The sequence below is a fragment of the Zingiber officinale genome, chromosome 8B (genome assembly GCF_018446385.1).
Source record: "Zingiber officinale cultivar Zhangliang chromosome 8B, Zo_v1.1, whole genome shotgun sequence".
NCBI lineage: Eukaryota > Viridiplantae > Streptophyta > Magnoliopsida > Zingiberales > Zingiberaceae > Zingiber > Zingiber officinale.
In genome coordinates, this window is record NC_056001.1 from 106,252,091 (window position 1) to 106,273,178 (window position 21,088).

The following is a 21,088-nucleotide window of genomic DNA, read 5'->3' on the forward strand; positions in this document are numbered from 1 at the left end:
CAAACTAAATCAATATGAATCGTTGATCTAAATCTAGAGAGATATTGTTCTTTCACTCAGATCTAGTCATCCAGCCTTCTATCCAGATCTGGAGCTACATCCCCAATCGAAGACGAAGAGGGTGACGGAGGTGGCTTCCGGTAGAGTTGTAGCGGTGGCATCCTACGGTTGAACCGGAGTGGTCTTGTTGGATCGATCACACGTGAGACGGGGGTGAATCACGTGATTTTCAAAACTTTTCTTTTAGGTTTTAAAACAGATTAGAGTACGCAGTGGAAAATTAAGATGAAAAGCCAACACCAGAAAACACAAGCGGTTTACTTGATTCTGAGTCTTCGGTGACTCCTACTCTAAGACCCAGGTCCTATAGACCTATCTGTTGGATCATGATGTTTCGATAGAGGGGGGGGGGGGGGGGGGGGGGGGGGGAATATCGATTACGAAAAATTCTTTCGAAAAGAGTTAAGCGCAGCGGAAAAAGTAAGCAATGCTAACACATACCAATTTTACTTGGTTTGGAGCCTGTGTCGACTCCTACTCCAAGGCCCGCACTCGTTGAGTGCTTTCGGTGGGCAATCACTAGCAGTTCAAAAATTATTACAAACTAAGTGCTGAAATGCTGATGAAAATAAAAGCAATACCGACGACGGAATAAATCGAAAAGGAAAAAGTGCGTTGTCGGAGCTTCGTTAGCGTCGCAGGAGCGCAGAGCAGCAGAGCAAGCAGTAGAAGATCTTCTTGTCAGTTGTTCTTAGGCTCCACCTCTAACCCTCCTTTTATATGAGGCTCGGGGCGCCCCGGATCCCTTCCGGGCGCCCTAGTGAGATGTGGCAGGTCCAACCAGCGAGCTCCACGTGGCGACGACGCGATCAGGATAAAAATTACCTCCCGGGCGCCCGGATCCCCTCCGATCGCCCGGATCACCTTTCTCCAGATATTCTTTCTCCTGCAAGACAAGGTTAGTCCGAGGCAAATATATAATATGTTTCCTGCAAAACAAAGTGTTAGCACAGTTTATAAATTCAATGTCAAGAGTATGACTTAGATTCCGTCTTTCCAAGATCGGAATCTAGTCACGATCTCGACTTAGATATCCGAAATGGATCTAAGCCGGAACGACGCCTAATGTTCCCTTCCCGGGAATGTGCCCTCATAGTCACTCCCTTCCAGTGACTTACCTTTACTTAGCCGCCAGACGTCCGGTCAGCCCTTCGACCGGTCTGGACTTCTCGCCAGCTATCCGGTCAGCCCGTCGACCTAGCTGGACTTCTCGCCAAGCGTCCGGTCAGCCCATCGACCCGCTTGGACTTCTCGCCAGCTATCCGGTCAGCCCGTCGACCTAGCTGGACTTCGTGCTAAGCGTCCGGTCAGCCCGTCGATCCGCTTGGACTTCGTGCCAGATATCCGGTCATCCCGTCATCCTGTCTGGACTTAGCCTGTACACTTGATCAGAGTGTTAGATAACGACAAACCTAACTTAACCTGATTTGTCATTCATCAAAACCTGAGTTAGATCGTTAGTGTTAGCTGCACCAACACTATCGATGGGTAATTCACTAAAGATCTCTTCTGGTACCCCCGAAAGAGGGAATCAAATACAGAGAATAATTCGAATAAGTGTAACAGGCTACACTTTCCGTTTGCAGAATGTAAGTACAACAGTAAAGTTTGTTACCGACACCTAGAGTTTGAATGTGGAAGCGTTCGTGTGTCGATGTCGGTCTACTGGTCGTAATCGGATGTCCTCGGTGTTGGTACCCCAAGGTAGTTTTGATGTGATCAAACAAGTTAAATTAGACCCTGTTGTATTTAATCTTGTGTCTAAGTGTACAAGAACTTAGGAGCATAAGGCGTCGAGCGAAAGACGTAGGTAGCGAGAAGGACGGCACGGGAGAGAGCCGACGAGCTCGATGCGTCTGAGGGACGAGGTGCTGCGGAAGAGTACATTGACGAATGAGAAGCGAGTGTGCAGTGTTTCCGAGGGATGAGAAGTCGGAGCGGAAGATTGCTCGAGGAGCAAAAGACACAACTGTCTGAGGGACGAAAAGCTGTGGAAGAGTACGCTGGCAGACGAGAAAGAAGCAAGCAGCGATTCCGAGGGACAAGAAGCCGGAGCATAAGTTTGCTCGAGAAGGTCGGAAGTTGGGTTCGGATGAGCCCTATTCCGGATGGTCAAAATCACCAAAGCGAGCGGAGTCGAAGCGGAAGACTCAGACCGAGGCGAGCGAAACTAAAGAAGGAGGCCTGGACCAAAAGTCAGCAAAAGGCTGACTTTTGATGCCCGGGGCACCCGGACCAATCCGGGGCACCCGGATCAGTCCAAGATGCTCGGACCAGTTTGGGGTGCCCGTAACCATTCCAGGCACCTGGAACCCGACTTTTATCCAGATCAGCCCGACACTTATCCATTGCGACGTCAAAATTTATCCTATGGAGGCGCCTTCCATAACCATGGAAGATGCCTTCTATAAACAGTAAGAAGGCTTGATTAAGAAACGAGTGTGGACTTGTGGCTTGATTCATCTTCAGACTCATCATCTTGATCCGCCTCATTTTCTAATTCTGATTTTTGGATGCTATCAACGCGAGGTAGTTGTGATGCTTCCGATTTCAATGTCTTATTCTTCGGAAGACGCCTCATCCCAAGTTACATTTTTTTCTTCCTGCATTTTGATGTTAAGTATTTTATTTAGAGATGAATCCTTTTCAGTTACCTTTGCCTCATTTGTTCCTTCGTGCAACTCGATGAGTTTATCCCAAAGTTCTTTTGCATTTTTGTGCGGGCCGATGCAGTTCAATTCTTCCTTCATGAGTCCACACTGGATCGTGTTTAATGCCTTAAAGTCGGTTTGCACCTTCTTTTTCATCTCCAAATTCTAGTTTTCTGGGTCCATTGGAATTCTAGTGTTGTTATCAATCGAAGGCTTGTATCCTTTGCGGATGCTAAACCATTGGTCGAAGTCTGTCTTCAGATACACTTTCATACGCTTCTTTCAATATGAGAAGTCGTCCCCGTTGAAGAGGGGGGATGAACGGTGCTGTATCCCTCATTTTGGGCAATTAGTTTTTGAAAGAAAACTTAAAAATATTGCTAAGACTTAGTATTAGGATAAGTAGTGTGGGAGAAAAAAAACTGATTGGTATTGCACTAATTCAAGTTATTGCAGAAAGAGACGAGAAGATTTTTCCAAAGAGGTAATTTCACCAATTTAGATTATATCGAAAAGCTCAAAACTGAAATAAAAAAATTAAAAGAAGGTTTGAAAGTCACCCCCTTGCCTGACTGGTGGTTGCACCAATTTAGAGTTAACTTGGCTATGATACCACTTATTAGATCATAAAGACGCTAGAGGGGAGGTGAATAGCGATTGTCACTTTTTAGAAAATCAAGAATACGCAGCAGAAAAGAAACACAAAAGTTAAGGCTTGTACTCCTTGAGTGATTTGGTTAGGCAATCACTATCAATTCAAAAATGAGTTACAATGATATCTGAGTATAAAAACTAAAATGAAAATGTTACCGACAAACAGAAAGGAAATTTGAAGAAGTTTTCGTTCTTCGAACTTCAAATCATCCTTTCAGTATCGTCGGAGCCTTTTCGGAGCAGCGCGTGAATTTGAAAGTTATAGCAGATGATTGTCTAAAGTTGTTGGTCGAAGGTCTTTATATAGGCCCATTCCGAGCACCTAGAACCTCTCTCGGAGATTAGACCATTGCTGATGTGGTGATCTCTCGTCGAAACTTGATTCATCAAATTTATCCACCTCTGAGCGCCTGGACACCCTCTAACGCTTGGACCATTGACGTGGGTTCGGTCAGTTGTCGCACTCCAACTCAACTTCTGAATGATTTTTTTTAGTCCAGGCACTGGACCAACTCCGGGTACCTGGACCGCTCGGGTGCCTGCCCAGGCACCCGTTGTGAAGCTTGCCCAGGCGCCTAGAGCAACTCCAGGGGGCCAGCCCGTCCAGGTGCCTAGATCGCTTCAGGCGCCTGGACACCTTGTTTTACGCCCCCTTTTTCCTTTTTTCCTGCAATAAGGTTAGCACAAAGCAATAATAGGAAAAAGGAAAAGTAGCAACTTGACAATTTTTGGACTGTCTGGTCCTGACCTTCTATTTTGCTGAAACTCCTGGGTCGGATCGACGCTTACTATTTCCTTGATTAGGAATGCACCCTCATTGGATCTCTCTTCCAGTTGCTTACCTTTTATTTACCAACTGGAGTCGCTTGACTCATATTTGACACACTAGGTCTTCCCACCAGTTGTCAGGTCCGCAGACCCAACTGGACTTTGGCCGGTTGTCAGGTTCCGTGGGCCCAACCGGACTTCCCTCCAGATATTAGGTCCCTTGGACCTATCTGAACTTTGCACCAACTATCAGGTCTCGCCAACCTAGCTAAATTTCAGCCTGGTGTCAGGTCCTCCAAACTTGTCAACTCTTGCACATTTGCTAAAGTAATTAGACCATAAACACTCTAACTTTAATCCACTTGTCATTCATCAAAATCCGAGTTAGTTTATTAATGCAAATTGCACAAATAATATCTCCATTTTTGGTACAATGACAACCTGGATTAAAATTAGAAAAAAAATAATATTGAAAGATAGTATGCAAATAGCAAATAAATGATCAAAGTTAGTTTTCAATTTGATTTACTTGATCAAGATTGTCTGTTCTTTTTCTACATTAACCCTTACTCTCCCCCTTCGACATTCATTAAAAAAACTAAGGTGAAAGAAAAATAAGCATAATATGTGATTAATAATGCAGAAATATAACTGAAAGTAACACTTTATATGTATCGGATTTAGGGAGAGGTTTGAACAAAAGTCCAATTTAGTAAAAAAAAAATTTTGTAAATATTTTTAAAAGTATTTTTGAAGTAAAGGTTTGTTAAAATTATGCTTCAAGTAAGGCTTTGAAAAAAAACTTTCAAGTAAACTTCTTTAAAAATTTTTAAGTAATCTTTTTAAATTTTTTAAATAAACTTTTTCAAAGGATTTTTTTTAAAAAAAATTCTAAGCGAACTTTTTCAAAGTAAGGATTTTTAAAAAAAATTCTAAGCGAGCTTTTTCAAAGTAAGAATTTAAAAAAAAAAATCTAAGTAATCTTTTCAAAGTAAGGATTTTTAAAAAATTCTAAGTGAGCTGATATTTGGAGGATTTTTTTAAAAAAAATCTAGGGGGTGAATAACGACTGTCACTTTTTTTTTAAAAAAAAAAATCGAGAATGCAACGGAAAAGAGATACGAAAATTCAAACGCTAACATAAGTAATTTTTTACTTGGTTCGGAACCTTTAATAACTCCTACTCCAAGGCCGACAAGTGAGAGTACTTTCGATGGACAATCACTATCAATTCAAAATGGATTTATAAGTTAAGTACAAATAACTGAAATATAAATGTTACTGACAAATAGAAAGGAAAATGGAAAAGTCTTCATTCTTCAAACTTTGGAGCAACTTTTTGGTGTTGTCGGAGCCTTTTAGGAGTAGCGTGCGAATATGAAAGTCATAGCAGATGATTTTTTGAAATTGCTAGTCGAAGGCCTTTATATAGGCCCATTCCGAGAGCCTAGAACCCCACGGGGCACCTGAACTATTGTGACATGACGATCTCTCATTGAAACTTGAGTCATCAAGTTTATCCATCTAATTACTTTATCTAGTTAGAGTGTTTGTGATCTAATTACTTTTTCAAAGTAATAAACTATTTATTATTATTTATTGTTATGCTTTAATTAACTTTGAATTGTGTTGTCATAATAAAAAAGGGGATATTGTTGGTGCAGAAAACACCAGATGATCAAACCTAAGTTTTGATTATGGCAAAGGGTTCAAAGTTAAAGTTTCTTGTTATCTAACAAGTGTAACTGAGTTTGCAGGAAAGTCCTAAGTGATTTAGGTAAAGAAAAAGTCATAATTGAGCTAGGCAAGTGGAAAGTCCTAGTTGCGGTTAGGCAACAAAGTCCTGGTCTGGGGGCAAAATCTTGGCAAGTCAAGGACTTTGGGCGAAATTCTAGAGTCAAGGACTCTAGGTGAAAATCCTGGGGGTTGCGGATAGCAGGTGGAAGATTGGATAGGTCGTGGATCAGACTTCCAGCATGAAGTCCTGAAGTCTCGACTGCTAAGTAAAAGTCCAGACGGTCTGGAGGCTCGATCTGGCAAAAGAGAAACTCTCCTGAGAGGAGTAGGTGAGGACGCGTTCCCGAAGAGAAAGCAGTAGGCGTCGGTCCAACCTAGAGTTTCAATGAAACTCAAAGTTATGATTGGATAGTCCGAAGGCTGTCAAAACTTATCGTTCTTTACATATATTTACCTAAACTAACCTTATTTTGTAGAAAGATGAACTTAGCAAAATGGTGGTCCAGGCGCTCGGAGGGAGACTGGGCGCTCAAAGTCCAGGCGCCGGAGCTGCCCATAGAACTCGGGAAGCCTTCACCTGGGCAGGGTTCTTGGCCAAGCACCCTCGTGGTCCGAGGATCTTGAGTTGCTCCAGGCGCCCAGACCACCAAAAGATGATTGGTTTGCTGAGCTGGAGGGCACTGACTTGGGAGGCTACGTCATGGTCCAAGTGCCCAGGGGTGGTCCGGGCACCCAGAGGTGGATAACTTTTGGCTAATTGAGTTTCGACGAGAGCACACCATGTCAGCCCAGTGGGGGCACCCGGGAGAGGTTCTGGGTCCCTGGAGTGGGCTATAAAAGGAGGATTCAACCATCACCTCAAAAAAAGCATTCTAAGCATCTTCCGCTTCTACGCGTGTAACGACCCGGCCCCTCGGCCCCTTGGGCAGCCCAACTGACGACCCATTTGGCGGCCTCTTGGCGATCCCTTGGGCGGCCCAACTGGCGGCCCAAATTGGCGACCCCTTATGTCGTCGACCGACGACCCTCGACAGTGCCGTTACTCACTAGGTCTTCCCACCCTGACCAGTGGATTTTTACCTTCCCTAGGATTCGAACTTTAGACCTCCAAGATAAGTACTAAAGTTTATGAATCCTGGTAGCCAAGTGAGTGCCAAATAAATTGTCACGCCCCAGGTAGTCCTTGCCCGAATAAAATTTCGGCAGCATTTCCCCTGTACGGGTGACAATCTGAAACTTATACATTACCCTCAGGGCCACATATACCTCGGCCAACACGGCCGGAACAATAACAATAATAAAAATGCAACAACCAAGCATCCACACAGTTTAATAGTAAACAAACTAAAGCAATGATAAGAAAACTCAAAAATAACCCTACTCAACTACACCCATAAAGCTCAAAAACACGACGAAACAAAATCCACTCACCTCTTCTGCCGTCCAGGCAGGCATGTAGTAAAACAAACCCACATAAACTCATCGACAACATCCATAAAGTAAACTAATGCAAGTCAAGATAGTGCAATAAGAAAATAAGAACCAAAAGTCTGAAAACAACACATCCTCGCGACCTGTAGGGGACTAGCGACTGAAACCCTTCGGACAGCCTCAACCTAAAATGTAATAATAACCACGGGGTGAGTCAACTCCTCAGCGGGTAACAACTGATATGCATAATAAAAAAAAATAACAACTAGCACAAATCATGCGTACAGTCTTCTGATATAAGAATGATAAATGCAACTGAAATAAACAGGAGAGAATTGTATTAACCAGGACCTGGGTATAAGTATAGCAATCCAAGAGGTATAGAAATCCTATATGCATGTCAAACAAAGCATCCATCCAGTATGCAGCAAATAAATGCAGCAAACACAAGCAATATATGTTGGAACCCCAAGGTTATTTTGGTATGATCAATAAGTTAAGTTAGGTCCTGTTTGTTTCTAACCTAGTGTCTAAGTGTGCAGGAGCTTAGGAGCATAGGTAGTCGAGCGGAAGACGCAGCCAGCAAGAAAGATGGCATGCGGTGAGTCCGAGGGAAGAGGCACTGCGGAAGAGTACACCGGCGGATGAGAAGGAAGCACGCGGTGGTTTCGAGGGACAAAAGCCGGAGAGGAAGATTGCTCGGGGAGCAAGAGACGCAGCTAGCGAGAAGGACGACACGCGGTGTGTCCGAGGGACGAAGACTGCGGATGAGTACACCGGCGGACGAGAAGGGAACACATGGCGATTCCGAGGGACGAGAAGCCAGAGGGAAGCCCGCTCGAGAAGACCGGAAGTTGGGTTCGGGTGAGCCCTTTTCCGGATGGCAGAGATCACCCAAGCGAACGGATCCGGAGTAGAAGACCCGGACCGAGGCGAACTGAACCGGAGCAGTGGTCCCCGGATGAAAAAGTCAACATCGGTTAACTTTAGGCTCCGGGGTGCCCGGAGCAGCCCAGGGCGCTCGGACCTAGTTTGTTGACCAGATCGCGTCAAACGTAATCTTAACGTTGGGGATAAAGTTTTATCCCCCCCAGGGTGCCCAGAACCCCTTCCAGGCGCCCCGACCAAGGCTATAAATATAGCATTGGTCCAGAAGCTTTTAATCAACTCAGTGCATTTCATTTCCAACACTTGTACGCTATTGTTCTAGATTAGCTTCTCTATTTTACGCTTTCACTGCTGTAAGAGGCTTCTCCGCCTGAAGGAGATACTAGTGCTACATTCCTTGGATTAACAACCTCATTGGTTGTAACCAAGTAAAAACCTTCTGCCTCTTTCTTTATGCTTTTTATTTACTGCTTTAGTTTTATACAAGTGTACTGTTGAGAGTTTGAGAAAGGGTTGTCTTATTTTTGCAGGCTATCCAACCCCCCCTTCTAGCCGGCCGCAACGGACCTACAAGTAGTATCAGAGTCGAGACGCTTCAGGAGGACTAACCGCCGAACGAAGCAACGAGATGGCCGGATCTAACATCCACCCGCCAAAATTCGAGGGGGACTTTGCAAGCTGGAAGAAGCACATGGAGGTATTTTTTGGTATCGATTTCGATTTATTACTAACAATGGAACTCGGTTTTGAAGCTCCCGAGGGCAAAGCGAAAAATCAGTGGACAAAGAAAGAGCAGGCCGAGTACGTGGCAAACAAGAAAGCATAATTCCATCTGCTAAGCATACTTCCGCCACAAGAAGTCAACCGTGTCGGCACCTACAACTCGGCAAAGGAGCTTTGGGAGAAGTTCCTTGAACTACACGAAGGAACATCTGAAGCCAAGCTTGTGAGACGGGACTTACTTCGCAACCAGCTCACCAACCTCCGTCTTGAAGAAGGTGAAACAATTGCACATCTACACTCGAGGATATAGGAGCTCATCACCGGACTTTCGAATCTCGGAGAAGAGGTAAGTAACCGAGATTCTCTCATGTATGCTTTAAATTCCTTTCCTAGAAACTCAAAATGGACATCACTAGTAGATGCCTTTTACATTTCGAAAGATCTAGAAAAATTTCATTAGACGAATTCTTTTCAACATTTGAAGTGCATGACTCAAAATGTGCAGAAATGAAGGAGCCCAAGAATAACGTCGCCCTCAAAGCTTTGAGAGACGAACCTGAGTCAGAATCTTCTCTCGACGACGAGGAAATGGTAATGATGGTAAGACGATTTAAGAAGTTATACAATTCTAGAAAAACTAACTATCCACAGGGTAGAAAGAAAAGAACGATCCGCTGCTACCATTGCGACGAAGAAGGGCACGTCAAGGACAACTGCCCCAAGCTAAAGAACAAGGATAAAGATAAAGGTAAAAAGCTTATTCAAAAGCACAAAGCCCTAAAAGCAACGTGGGATGATACATCGTCCGAATCGGAAGTTGAAGCATTCTCCGAACTCGCACTGATGGCGAGTCATCAAGACGACGACTGCGATTCAAGTTCCTCCGAGATGAGCATCGAAAGTATCGATGAAGGGGGAGCTTCGTCGGAAGAAAGCAACAACTCATGGGGAGACACGGACAACGAAATCAAGGTAAGTCAGGTACGTTCACTTCCTCCCGATAAACTTTTTAAATTTATTAACTTACTAACTAAAGACTGCTGCAAGTTAAAAAAAGAAATTAAAAATTTAAAAGGAATATTAGCTGAATCTTGCCCATTAGAAATGTTAGACAAATCAAAACTAGAAAATGAAAATTTGAAGTTAGAAATTCAAAATTTGAAAATTCAAGTAGAAAACTTAAAAAACCATACATGTTCATCTAAAACGAATTTTAGAAGATCTAATAATTTAAATTTGTACTTTAAATATCACCTTGGACAAATTAGAAACATTTCAAGAAAATATGTCCCTAAAATTTTTTTAATTAATCCAGTGGGTTGGAACCTATATTGGGTTCCTAAATCATGTTTAAACTAATTTTAAAATTAAAATTAGTGCTTTAAGTGAGAAAATTAAACAAAGAATTTCTTTATGAGGCTTTGTCAAGGAAGTAGTTATTGCTCCAATAACCAAGAAGGCCTAGTGCCTCGCCACGACCTGGAAGCTAAAATATTGAAATAAATATTTAATTAACTTACTAATGAAGCATTAATACAAGAATTAATTAGTGCTTTAAAAATGTTATTCAAAACATTTTATTTCAATTTAGAAATTTACTTACTTAGAAATTTTGTTTGCCTAAGCCTTTTTTAAAAATGTGCTTAAAAATTCTCAAAGATTTAAGTTAGAATTTTTTTAATTTCAAAAATTTGTTACTTAGGATTTTTTTTACTTAAAAACAATTCTCAAAAATTATTTTCTCTTAAAAGTTAAAAACTTTTTTCTGAAACTAGAAATCTCAGCTAAATTACTTAGAAAAATTTTCTATATTTCTTAAAAACTTAGAACTTTTTTTAGAAATATTTTTTCTAAGTCTTTAACTCTTAGATTATTTTTCTTGGAACCCCATTTTGTTGTGATCAAAGGGGGAGAAGGGAAAGTATAAGTCTAGGGGGAGGTAGATAGATTTTTTTGTCTATCTTTTTGCACTTAAATTACAAATTAAGTTAATTTACTTAATTTTATTTAATGTCTATTTTAACCCTAGCTTAACTTGGGTTGATCACACCAAAAAGGGGGAGATTGTTGGAACCCCAAGGTTGTTTTAGTGTGATCAACAAGTTAAGTTAGGTCATGTTTGTTTCTAACCTAGTGTCTAAGTGTGCAGGAGCTTAGGAGCACAGGTAGTCGAGCGGAAGACGGAGCCAGCGAGAAGGACGACACGCGGTGCGTCCGAGGGACGAGGTGCTACGGAAGAGTACACCGACGGACGAGAAGGAAGCGCGCGGTGGTTTTGAGGGACGAAAGCCGGAGCGGAAGATTGCTCAGGGAGCAAGAGACGCAGCTAGCGAGAAGAACGGCACGCGGTGCGCCCGAGGGACGAAGACTGCGGATGAGTACGCCGGCGGACGAGAAGGGAACACGTGGCGATTTCGAGGGACGAGAAACCGGAGGGAAGCCCGCTCGAGAAGACCGGAAGTTGAGTTCGGGTGAGCCCTTTTCCGGATGGCAGAGATCACCCAAGCGAACGGATCCGGAGTAGAAGACTTGGACCAAGGCGAACTGAACCGGAGCAGTGGTCCCCGGATGAAAAAGTCAACATCGATTGACTTTAGGCTCCGGGGTGCCCGGAGCAGTCTGAGGCACCCGGAGCAGCCCGGGCGCCCGGAACCCTTCCGGGCGCTCGGACCTGGTTTGTTGACCAGATCGCGCCAAACGCGATCTGAACGTTGGGGATAAAGTTTTATCCCCCCAGGGCGCTCGGAACCCCTTCCAGGTGCCCCAACCAAGGCTATAAATATAGCCTTGGTCCAGAAGCTTTTAATCAACTCAGTGTATTCCATTTCCAACACTTGTACGCTACTGTTCTAGATTAGCTTCTCTATTTTACACTTTCACTATTGTAAGAGACTTCTCCGCCTGAAGGAGATATTATTGCTACATTCCTTGGATTAACAACCTCCTTGGTTGTAACCAAGTAAAAACCTTCTGCCTCTTTCTTTCTGCTTTTTATTTACTGCTTTAATTTTATACAAGTGTACTGTTGAGATTTCGAGAAAGGGTTGTCTTATTTTTACAGGCTATCCACCCCCCTTCTAGCCGACCGCAACGGACCTACAATATATGCATCAATGTGTATGATGCCAATGACATGTCCTGGTCACCCCTGACGCCAGTCAGCCATCTCACACACGATGGTGAGACCGAGTGGGTAGGGCTGTGACAACCGTGCACTTTGCCGTCACTGCTCCTGATGAGTGACCGAGTGGACGGGATGCTATCGGAGTACACCTATCCTCCTACCCCAAATCATAAGCGGGGGAGCTCAATGCTCTCATATTCCTTAGCCAGTCCAGAGGAGGGATCCCTGACGTGCTACCACGCTGCGTCACGCTACCCATGAGTGGACCAGCGGAGCACCGACAGAGCACCTGCTGCAACACACCCTGCCTGATAAAAACCACTAACCCATGAGTGGTTGTGTGTGCAGATCCATGTAACTGGCGATGTACTCAATAATAATGGAGCCGACTATCGCACAGCATGCAATCATGCGAGATGGTGTATGACACTAAGCAAAGAAAATATCCTGAACTTATCCATATATATAATGTGTACCCTAAAACAAATTGACCAAATTAATGGTCAAGGTACACAGGTCAGATAAGGTATCAAAACCTAGGTCCTGAACATAATAAAAATATGGTTGTGTCACTACCCTATATGCATGTATAATCAGGTAGGTACTAACATGAATCGCATAACAAATAAACAAAACAAGCATGTAACAGATTGAGTAGTGACCAACCGAAGCAGATAAGAAACATAATCATTGCTATTTGTTAAAAACACTACTATGCATATCAAATGACATAAAGTCAAAGTACTCGCCTCTAATAGAGGAGCGTATCCAGTCCAAATCCAACATCGAGATACTCATCTTGCGTCAAAGTCCTGTAGTACATGGTATCCAAATTTAGCTAATTATATATAAATAAATTAGCTAAATCAAATCCTCGAGAAGCTAACATTCCAAATCCAATTATAAACCCTAATTGGATCATCTAACTCCTCAATCGATTCAAACTAATCCATTCGAATTAGGACTTGCAATAAGCATAATCAATCATAGCATCTTACCCAATTTAGCCCTAATTCAACACATATATCAAATCCTTATGCCTTACCTCAAATCACAACCTTGTTCTAGAACAAGAAGCTGTTGGAATTTGCTGGAATTAGTGACTGCTGGATCCAAGAACAACCCACAACACACTATACTTGCTGGAAACTTCACTGCTCGAACAAAAAGAGGATCAAGCAGTCAACAACACATAAGATCAAGTATCCGATTCACTAATTTGGACAACTCCCTTACCTCTAATATCACCGATCTGCTGTAAAGAAAGGAGTGGCACCGGCAGTGGAGAACTAGGGCACAACGGCAACACAGAGAGAAGGAATCCAACTAGGCAAAGGGCACTAGGGCATCGGCGCTGCTCGGGTTGAGAGATGGAAGTGGCGTCGGCAGGGAATAGTGGCGATAGCTGCGTGCTAGGGCTTGGATTCCACGCTAGGGCATGCTCAAGAAGAATTGTTGGATCTACGCCGGCGCTAGGGCATGCGAGGAAGGTCGACGGTCGGCGTCGAGTGGAAGAAGGGAGGCGACAGTGGCGTCGGGTGTGCGGCCCGGGAGGGAAGGAGAAGAGAGGGGAAGATCGGCACTGCTCGACCGTCAGGAGAAGGAGAGGAGAAGGAAGCGGTTGAGACGAAGGAGAAATAGGAGTTGGAACTGTTGAGTGGCGGTTAGGGCAAGGATTCGACGGGGAAGAAGACTAAAGAAAAGAAAAAGGAAAAGGAAACTTTTCCTCGTTAAAACAGGGTAGTCTAAATAGGTTTTCCCGTGGCCCAATTTTATCCCCGTAACTTAGTCCATACGGTATCCGAAAAATTCCAGAAAAATTTCTAAAAATTCTAGAAAATTTCTTTATCATTATTCGTCATTTTTTAGTATTTTACAACGCGCTACACCAATAAATCCTCCACGACACCTGAAAGTCTCTACTGCGCTAAAGATTTGATTCTTCAAGTCGTTGGTATTATTTACATTTCAAATTGCATGTACTTAAGTTGAAATTGTACTTGTAATCTTCCGTTTGATTAGTGATTTCCCATTGAAAGTAATCTCACGTGCATGCCTTGAAGTAGGAGTTATCACAGGCTCCAAATCAAGTAAATCTTGGTGTGTTTGCGATTGCTTGTGTTTTTACTTTCAATTTTCGCTACGAGTTATTCTGATTGAACATTTTTCAAAAATTATGAAAGCTACGAGTGCTATTCACTCCCCCCCCCCCCAGTGCAATGATCCTAGAATATCGAAACCTCAATGGACGTCTATCACATCAAGTATTCTCTCCATCAGCGTTTGACATGTGGCAACAAAATACTAGCGACATTTATGAGGGATGGACGACAATAATCTGGCTTACGATGAAAAGGCGTGCTCATTATGTTCTGCATTAATGATGAGTGATGTGCCCTATTTCCAAGATATCATAGTGACGTCAGCTCAAGCCGAGCGGGCGATGGTGCAAAGAGGAAGCGTCCGTTCGGGAAACAAATGATACTGAAAGTGTCAACAAATAAGTTAAACATTTGATTAAGCCAAGCGGTACAATAAAGAACGAGCGTCCAATCAGAGGATAAGGGAGCAGTAGCGATACAATTGTCTAGTCAGTCAAACTATCAACCTCCTTCGACTAGATTTAAGGGGAAGCTTGTGATACGACGGATGATGTGGAGCCTCCGAGGCTGGTCAAAGTTAAGAAGGTCGGTTGACATGACAATCAAAATCAAGAAAGGATCAACCTTTGAAGCTAGCACAACCAATCGACTGGCCAAGAGGTTATCCGACCGAACTAGTGGGTCAATCAGATGCCAAGTTCCTCATCATTGAGAAATAAAGACGAGTCAACACTCTCCAGAGCCAAGACTTCTTTTCCATTTGAAGACAGCACGATTATTAGCTCGGTCGAGTCATCCAGCCGATCGGAACTGCGCTCCGATCGGACAAAATGGGCGCCTGTTTCGATCGAACTCTTTGGCTAAACCACATAGGCCGAGTGATGGACAAGTTCTTGGAAACACTCTATAAGTCTGATCAGCTTGAGCGATTATCGATCGGGTCGTAGAAGGAGCTCGGTCGACTTGCCATATAAGCACATTATGGGCCCCCATCTCAACAGTCTCATATATTTTTTAGCATTTTGTGTCACGGAAGACATAGAATATTTTACATGCAAGTTGTACATAAGAAACTTCCTCTTTATCAAATGCAAAAATTACGAGTCCATTTTAGAAAAGATGTCAAAATATTTTTATGGTCTGCCCTTCTTTTGGAAACATTTTGAGATTTATGCACAGATAAATAGTAACAGTACTATAAAAGAGGGTCTCTATCTACAGGCATAAGTATACTCACACGACATAAGGTTGTATAATTTTACACACATATATACTATTCTTATTATTGTTCATCATCTTTTATCGATCACTGCCTTAAATATTAGAGGACCTATATTAAGGACTTCTTTCTTGATCCAATCACTCAGGTACATTTTGATACATAAGAGTATTTCAAAGTTATTTTGAGAAAAAAAACATCATTAGTCAGTCAACATTATATCAGAGTCACATATCCAGTACTTCACTGGTTTCAGGATCAAATGGTTTGTCTAAATTAATTGAAATATAGTAATCACTTAACATTTTTGATTGTTCAAGCTCTTACTTTCTAGCCAGTAGGCGTCCAAATATGACTTGACATTTGCATGGGATTCACATTGAACTGCTTGCTGCCTTGATAATATTGAATAAAAATTAAATATTCAGGGTAGTAAAAGATAATTACGGCGCGCCATCCTGTTCGTTTTTAAGTTATGTAAAAATAATAATAAATAAATCATACTAATATGATATTATAAATATTTACGTACAAAATAATTATATTCATTTACGATATCTCTCATCATCTATTTTCAGATTATATGAAAAAAATAAATCATAAAATCAATTTATAATAAATCGTCAAATGATTAGAGAGCGGGAGGAATTTTTTTTCTTCGAGAACATATACAAGATCAATTTATAATTGACTGTCAAATGACCAAAAAGTGAGAGCAATTTTTTTTTTTCATCAAAGACATACATCCGTCATGAATTAATCCTTTATCCCACTAAAGTTGTCATCTTCTCATCAACAAGACACCCTAAGTCAAAATCTAAAACTGGTCGTATTAAAAACCTCCAAGCAACAGCCAAAGGTTTTATTATCTGCCAAAAGCTGAGACGAGGTTGTTGGAACGGAGGTCATGTTTGAACATCTAACCGAGAAAAAGAACAAACACAGAACTACTGACCATCACCATCAACAAGAATGACATTCATGGCAGTGGTAGGTGGATTATATATGTGGCTAATTATAAACGCGTACGTGATTCAGTTGATTCGATCAACTATGATCATTAGAATTTTACATTGTATTGAGTGTGATCGTTCTAGACAATGATCTATTATTAATATTTTTTTTTCTACCTATTCAACTGTGTAACGGAAATATTAATAATCTATCTGAAAGTGATTAGATGTTAATAGTAAATTCGTAACCTATAAATTTATAGGTTACGATAGAGAAGAGAAGAGAATAGCAAGCAAAAACTTCAGCAATACTTTTTTACGACGGCATTCGGGTACCTATAAATTTATAAATTTATCATGACTAATCAATACTTGATTGGGATCACGATTATCCATAAGTTATATCCTAAAAAAACAAAAGGTTCAATATAATCTCGAAGCACTGTGTCTCGAGAAATCTACATGGTGGTTAAGAACTCATCTCGTTCGGCTAACCCAACAGTGCTCGGACTCACAACAATATCATCTTCCAATACATCAAACCATCTTCACAAATAAATCTGCTTATTTAATTTTTAAAAATTTTGATTCACACTATTTCTTATATCTCCAATAAAATCTCTAATAATTTTGAAATTGTCCAACAACTTTAATACCTTTCGACTTTTCCATCCCAATAGCTTCAATGCTATAGATACAGCCAGGGGGCATTGACGGTCGTCCTTCTTTACCGACGATAAAACCCCTAGTATTATGAGGTTTCACAGGTAAAAATAGAGGATACCACCTCTTGTTCAGATAAAAATTGTCCCTCCATATTTGAATTTCTGGAACCATCACTAGATACAATGGTTAATTATTAGTTCTATAACTAATATAACATAAGTTATTGAATTGTTGATTGAGGTATGAATATCAAAAAAAAATAGTCTGTCTCTTTAAGTTAAAGAGAAATACTAAAACATAGAAAAATTTTGCCATTACCGAGAAAGACACGGCTGTTAAAAATAATAATAATAAACTATCTCATAATAACTAAAAAGGTTACTTATAAAACCCAAAATTGTAATTGCAAGACTAAAATAATAAAAATACCTTAAATATTAAAATTATTAAAATTATTAAAAATAGTAAAAAAAATATTCAGACTCTCAAAATACTCTAAATGATGTTTTCAATCCAAAAGTAGTCGGTTATAAGTGATGCCTATCAAGATTCGATTCAAATGTAATACTCGAGTAAAAAATCATAGCATTCAAAAGTGTTGGATATATGTGAATAAAGAAGAGATATAAAAGTAAAGAAGTTTCATTATGAATAGGACTATAGTCTCACATTGAGATTTTTCAAAGCATATTGATTAATTTATATTGATTCGTATATATTGATGATATGAACAAATACATGAGGAGAGGTTCTCTTTCTCACATTTGAGTATACATGGGGTGTGAGCATGACTCGTATGTTGGACTGGTCGGGATAAAATTTGTCCAAGTAGAACAATTAATATTTTACCACATAAATATTTTTATTATTTATTTAAGTGTGTAACAGATGCATTAATGCAGAATGTAGTGAAACGTCACAGCTCGAGTAATGATCATTGGCCTGAGCTCCTATATGAGGATGCAATTACAGACAAAAGACACACACAAAAGCTGAAGCTCTCCACCTCCCCCCCTCTGTCATGCATCTCTTGCTTGGTTGAGTACCCATGATAGAAGTCGGGTGCCTCTCAGTTCATTATGACCACCTGCATCATGGTTAATCGTTGTATCCCGAGAAACAAATGACCCGAGAAAATCTCGAAGTACAGCCGGAGGTGGAGCGCATCTGTTTCAAGAAAACTATGTCCATCGTAGACCTCGGTCTGCTTCGCCCTCTCGATCGCATTACTTGATGAGCTGTTGTGTCTCGTCAGCCACTCGGCCTGGCCGATCTGATCTGCTACTCTGCTCACTCGACCATACTACTAGACCGGCTGCTTTGGCCAGTTGGCCACTAGGCTTGATCAACCCCTCTGCAACTTGGCTCCATTGCCACTCAGTCGCTAGCCCCGATTAGCCACTCAGTCGCTATCCCCGATTAGCCGCTTTGCTTCTCTTCCCACCCGGCCACTCAGCCACTTTACTCGCTCAATCACTCTACAATTTACATTTGACAGAAACCAGCCTCCACTAACAGTATGAGATTATCTGTTAAGGTCGATAAATAAATTAAATTTAATTTAGTATCATTTAAATTTAACTAATTCCTTAAAATCTCTAATAAATTGTCCAAAAAAAAAAAATTTACTCCGTAACTCACATCGGCCCAGACTCTGTATTTATTAATTTTGATTCACACTATTTCTTATATCTCCAATAATATCTCTAATAATTTTGAAATTGTCTAACAACTTTATGCAAACACTTGTGTTAATATCTTTTCCTACCCAAAAAAACTCAGGGGGCGTTTGGTTTAGAGGAATAGGAGTGGGGAATGAGAATGAGAATCATTGATTGTCATTACTAATGTTTGGATTATAGGAATAGGAATATAAATAAGGGAATGAATCCTTGAAATTGGGTAATGACTCATTCCCATGTAACTCCCATTCAATGAGTCATTACCCTATTTTCATCAATCAAAATATTTCCTTATTCCAAAAGCACCCTTGACCTAAAACTAAAATTTCCTCCCTTAATATCAAATATCAAAATATATTTATTTATTTTTTCTTTCATATCACTTTTCTCTCCTTGTTCTCTCTCATCATATTTTCTCTCTCATCATTTTATCACACACTTTCTCTCTCCTTAATATCTCCTATCACACTCTCTTTGCTCTTTTTTTCTCATTACACTTTCTCTCTCATCATACTTTCTCTCTCCTCAATCTCTTCCATCACACACTCTTCCTTCTTTTTTTTCTCATCATTCTTTCTCTCTCCTCAATCTCTCCCATCACACTCTCTTTTTTCTTTTTTTTTTCTCATCACACTTTCTCTCTCCTCAATCTCTCTTGTCACACTCCCTCTTTTTTTTTCCTCAACGCACTTTTTATTTCATCATACTTTCTCCCTCATCATACTTTCTCTCTCCTCAACCTCTCCCATCACACTCACTGTTCTCTTTTTTTTGCATCACACTTTCTCTCTCATCATACTTTCTCTCTCACCATACTTTCTCCCTCCTCAATCTCTCTCATCACACACTCTCTCCTCTTTTTTCATTATATTTTCTCTCTCTTCATCCTCTCCCATCATACTTTCTCTCACATCATATTTTCCCTCTCATCTTCTCTCATCATGCTCTCTCCTATCACACTCTCTTTTCTTATTTTCTCTCATCACACTTTCTCTCTCTTCATTCTTTCTCATCACACTTTCTCTCTCATCATACTTTCTCTCTCATCATTCTCTTTCATCATATTTTTCTCTCACATCTAATTTTTTCTCTTATTTTCCTTAAGGGTAAAAAAAAAAATTTTGATTTATTCCGATAGAAAATATGCAAGTAACCAAACATTGCTTTTAATAGTGATATCCATGCTCATACCCATTCTCATTCCACAATACAATGATTCTTATTCCGATTCCTATTCCTAGGAAAGAACCAAAAGCCCCCTCAATGTTATTGATCCGGCGAATAATTATCAGTTTCTCATAATTAATGTAGCTTAAGTTATTGAATTCATTGATTGACGTACAAATATGGTAAATAATCTTATACAATCCGTTGCTTAAAAGACAAATACCATAAAATAGGAAAAAAAATTGATGTTATCAAGAAAGAGACCACGATTAGAAATAGTAATAAGTATAAAATATCTCAAAATAATTAACATACTCTCATATAGACCTAAAACTTTAACCACAAGATGAAAATATCAAAAATATCTTATTTGATACCGCGGATAATTATTAGTTCGGTAATTGATGCAATGTAAATTATTAAATTCGTTGATTGACCTATGAATAACAAAATCAATTTTCTATAACTCAGTTGATTTGAAGAGAAATATTAAAAGAAAAAAAATTGACGTTACCAACCAGAAAGAGATGATGATTAAAAATAATAATAATAAAAATAAAAATATCTCAAAATAATTAAATATGACGTTTATATAGTTCTAAAATTTTAATTATTGGAAGAAAATACCTTAAATATTAAAAAATATATATAAAAAAAATTTAAAAATATTCAGACCTTCCAAAAAAGACTCTAAACAATATTTTTTGAATAAAAAGATGGTCAATTACTGATTTTATCTAATAATAAATTTATATCTCTCAACAAATTTTGATTAAATCAAATAATCATTGTGATACTTGAGTCAAAAATTAGATCATGAAAAAGTTTACTCCGTCGAACCGTATCAGCGGTCGAGACAATATTTTTATAAATTTTGATTCACACTATGTTTTTTATATCTCCGATAATTTTGAAATTGTCCAACAACTTTCTGCAACCACACGTGTCAATATATGTTCCTTGCCAACAACGTTTATGTTATTGATATCGTGGATAACTATTAGTTCGTAATTGATACAGCATAAGCTATTGAATTATTAACGTACAAATATCAAAATAATCTTTTACCATCTATTTATTGGAAGAGAAATACTATAAAAAAAAAACTCGACCTTACCAAGACAAAGCAGTAGGATCCTCTAGTCTATAAATTGTAGATTAAGTAATGATCTATTATATGAAAACTCTTAATTTGGATAAAGTGAATGGATCTTCTGGTACCTAAACGCTGGATCAATTCATAGTCCAACCTTTATATTGGTG